We start from the raw sequence: 3,593 nt of genomic DNA, 5'->3' as shown, positions 1-3,593 counted from the left end.
TTTTGTCCAGCTCTCTATTTATATTAGAGTTACATGTATAATTTGAAATTTTGCCTTGCCTATGTTCATGCGAGTCATGCTTATTTTGTTACAATATGGTGATTGGCTTGAGTAGATGTTAATTCATTGTCTTCTTATACGTTAAAAGTTCCTTTCCTTTATTGGGTGGAGTTTTAAATATTTTGTATCATGGATCTCCGTACACATGTCTAGCATCTACGTTGACAAATGCTTGACTTGGTGCTTGTGGATGCTTAAACTTAATGTAGTAATTCAATTTTTTTTATAGCTTATTAGATGCTTCTGATAAGGTGTCTCTTATCATTAGCCATGAATGATTTTGATTTGTTCAAATTACCATTCTAATTCTTATCGTTTTATTTCCTTGCATGAACCTCTTTGTACCGAGTTTGATTTGGGACTCCCTTGCCTCCTCACATTGTCTCGTTGGATCAAATCCAACAGTTTCCCTCGAGTCAGCCCCCTATTGCAAATCGTGAAGTAACGAAACAAATTGAAGGCAGCAAATAGGGCAGGAAATTGAAACTTAAATGCCCAAAAAGTCCAGACGGGTTGTTTACTTTCTATATACGGCAGTATACACTAGTATACACCATAAAAAAATATTGATATACATGTCAAAAACATAAAAATACAGAGATGAGGTAGGATACAGGTGTTCGAAAGCAGGAGATACACGGAAAGAGCTGATATACACTGATATACAGCCGATGTATACAAAAACAAGATTGGGTTAAAACCCAAAAAAACTTGTAGCGAAATTGGCCCAAGAAGGGGCCCAATTTCATTATCTCTTTTACTCTCCTAATTGTTTTGATTATGTCCAACTAATTTTATTTAACTCTAACTTTAGAACTTCTAATTAACTCACTTAGATCCCCAAAAGATGGGTTATTTTCTTTATGTTGGTTTACTTTTAAAACATCTTTTGTGTTCATTTATTTTATGTCTAGTATGCCAATCAAATTTTATATCTTTAATCAAGTTAAATCTTTTTTTTTTAAAAAAGAAAGATATGTTCTTTAATGGTCTTCACTTAAATCACATTATTACTCATTTTAAAATTGTTTTATGTTAAAATATTTTTCTCAAATAAACTTTAAAAATGTTAGTCAAAATTCTTATTCTTCAACTAATTTAAAATGGTTTTCATGCTTAAATTTACCAATTGGGTTTAAATTATTATTTTTTAAAAATGAGTCAAGTAAACCCTAATTAATTTAGTTTTGTTTAAACTCTATTCAGTTGCGTTTTAATTAAAATGTTTCATTTTGGATCCCTTTCTCTAAAAAGTAAAATGAAACAAAATGTGTTATTTATCTAACTATTTTTCGCAAAGTTAATCAAATATATTGTAAGTTATTATTTTTTATGTCAAGTCATTATTTTTCTAAAAATAGTCAAATATATTTTAGTCAAGTCGCAGGCCAACCGCATGTTAGCGGACACTTCGAATGCTTAAACCTTTCTCGAAGTGTAAATCGAACCCCGAACCCTCTTTGGTATTTTCAAATGATTTTTTCTGTTTAAATCTTGAAAATTATAAGTTTTCTTAATTTCTTAAAAAAATTAAGTGGCGACTCTTTTTCTAAGTATTTTCTCAAATTGTTTTATACTTAGAACATTTCAAAAGTGATTTTTCTAAAGGTTAGGAAAATTACGGCATAACATGGTGGATTGATTGGTGAGTACTCTGTTGTTTGGTACTCACTTCTCGCTTCTACACCTATGTAGGTTCCGAGCCCGGTTCGATGTGATTATTTTTGTCCATCTTCTTCTGAGACTTATCAAGGAGACTTGAGAGGTAGTAGTTTGTCATCCCAGCGGACCCTCTTGTTCCTTATTTATGTTACTGTTGTATTCGAGAGACAACAACATTTGAGACTTGTATTTATCTTTCAAACTTAGTTATTATAAATTAGTGTCTTGTACATGTGACAATCAAGTTTTGTGGATATTTTGAGAATGACTAAGTTTTTCGCTCTTATGTTATTGATAGTTTACTTTCTGCATTTTTTTCATCGTATTGTTGGATTTTAGGCTGACGTGTATTGGTGGAATAGGACGAGTGTCATCACGTCCATTTCAGATCGTGACATAACTAACCCTCAAATGTATGAGATTTTTTTACTTTATGCAAATTTTCAATTATTGAAAAAAAATATATCATAACTCACGCGGCCATTTTCACCTGTTTATTTGTTTTTCATAAAAAAAAAAAATCAATAGCCAACCCAAATTAAAATAGTGATCCTCTTTAGGAAAGATAAAATAAAGGAAGAGAGACAAGTAGAAATTGTGTCGAAGTATATAGAAAGAAAATATACCCTCAAGTTCTGATATAATCCAAATTACCCCAACTTTTATAGCTAGATGGATGAATTTGAGTTGTGACAAAATTGAGAATCCCAACTTGCAATAAAAACACAAAAACAGATATCTAATAACACGGCGATTTTAAGTTATCGAATTGTGGACGTGCCGGAGTGGTTATCGGGCATGACTAGAAATCATGTGGGCTCTGCCCGCGCAGGTTCGAATCCTGCCGTCCACGATTATTTTATTTTTATGCCAAATTGTTGATAAATTCTTAAGATGCCAAAATTAGCAAGCTAAAATATAAAGAAATTTCGTTAAAATATTTTTTTCAATGATATTTGTTTATTTGATTTTATCATAATATTCATAAGAAAAGAAATTTTTTTTATTAAGTACTAAAAAATAAATAAAATAATTAAAATTCGGTAAGAATTAAGCAAGTTATCTTATGACACATTTTAACTCATTTAAGCCCAATATGTTCCAGCTCAAGTAATTTTTGGGTGGTCAATAACGTGCTCATTTATTATGGACAAACAATACTAATCTCACTAGTTTAACGGCTAATTACCTGTCTTTCCATAACTTTTAAAAAATTATAAATCGTGCCAAATTTCAGTCCACAGATACACAAAGTTACGATAAGGTATAATTTGTTTAGGATACAATATTATGTTCAAACGGATTCACATGATTGGAAAAAATGATATATGATTACAATTCTAAAAATAATCTTTTGTGCGTGGAAAACTAAATCGTGATGTCCTTAATGTAGGAGAAGATTGGGAGAAATGATACTAATCCTACTAAGTAGAAATAAATTTTATAAGCAGAAGCTATAAATGTCAGTGGTTATTTCTCAAATTAATCTTGTGACTAATGTGAGAGATTTGGTATTAGATTTATGTGCTACTAAGCATATTTGTGATGGTAAAATAATTTGTGCACTAGACCCAAGTTGAAGAAGTATAATAATCTATTTCTATTCACGATTCAAGAATTATTCAAGTTCTTTTAAAGATATTTTTTTGTTTTAACTCACTTCTGAAATTATTGGTTAATCCTTGTTCGTAGCTAATATTCGGACCAACTTGGCTATTGAGGAATACTATTGTTATTAGTTTGGGTGTTTCATGTTTCCAATATTTATATCAATTTGATTTTGTCAAATTATTAGAAAAATAATAATAAATTGAGTATGGTACAATTGCATTAATCCTAACAATATTTTTATGAGCAATGATAATCGTAAT

General features: G+C 30.1%; 1 non-coding gene across 1 annotated transcript; it reads left to right on the top strand.

Moving 5' to 3' along the window:
* The first annotated feature begins 2,493 nt into the window (after positions 1–2,493).
* On the top strand, positions 2,494–2,575 carry TRNAS-AGA (transfer RNA serine (anticodon AGA)). Its single transcript has one exon. It is a non-coding gene; the product is annotated as a tRNA-Ser (tRNA).
* Positions 2,576–3,593: the final 1,018 nt, after the last annotated feature.

This window comes from Solanum tuberosum, unplaced genomic scaffold (assembly GCF_000226075.1).
Source record: "Solanum tuberosum cultivar DM 1-3 516 R44 unplaced genomic scaffold, SolTub_3.0 scf00594, whole genome shotgun sequence".
NCBI lineage: Eukaryota > Viridiplantae > Streptophyta > Magnoliopsida > Solanales > Solanaceae > Solanum > Solanum tuberosum.
The sequence above is the reverse complement of the archived record's forward strand: the minus strand, read 5'-3'. Positions and strand labels throughout refer to the sequence as shown.